Source organism: Meleagris gallopavo, chromosome 1, assembly GCF_000146605.3.
Source record: "Meleagris gallopavo isolate NT-WF06-2002-E0010 breed Aviagen turkey brand Nicholas breeding stock chromosome 1, Turkey_5.1, whole genome shotgun sequence".
Taxonomy (NCBI): Eukaryota; Metazoa; Chordata; class Aves; order Galliformes; family Phasianidae; genus Meleagris; species Meleagris gallopavo.
In genome coordinates, this window is record NC_015011.2 from 54,294,983 (window position 1) to 54,295,645 (window position 663).

Genomic DNA, 663 nt, shown 5'->3' on the forward strand with positions numbered 1-663 from the left:
TGTGCTTATACCTATGGTTAAGTGCTTGCACATGAGTGGGTTTTTTTGTTTGCTTCGTAGTGTTTGTGTTTTGTTTGTTTAATTGTTGTTCTTGGGAGATGCATCATGGAGTGATCTGATATCAGTGTAATTCTACAATGTCTACTACAGTGTGTTTCTGATGTAGAGGAGCGTAAACTTAGTCTGTCAGGAGAGGATCATAGAATATCCTGAGTTGGAAGGGAGCCATAAGGAACACTCACTGAAGAGCTCTGGTCACAGCCTGTTCCATGCCCACTGCCGACCTGTCCCTAACCCCCAGCTGCCCTCCCCTGACACAGCTCCATGCCGTTCCCTCGGGCCCTGTCGCTGTCACACAGAGCAGAGCTCAGCACTGCCCCTCCGCTCCCTGTGAGGAGCTACAGCCGCCATCAGGCCTCCCCTCAGCTCCTCTGCTCTGCGTTGAGTAAACCAGGGCCCTGAGCTACTCCTCACACACCTTGCCCTACAGACCCTTCTTCATCTTTGTAGCCCTCCTTTGGACACTCTTGAACAGTTCTCTGTCCATCTCATGCTGTGGTGCCTAAACCTGCACCCAGTGTTCAGAGTGAGGCTGCAATGTAATAGAAGTTGAATGGTGATCTATGGGATATTTACAATATGGGGAACCAAATGGGCAAAGCT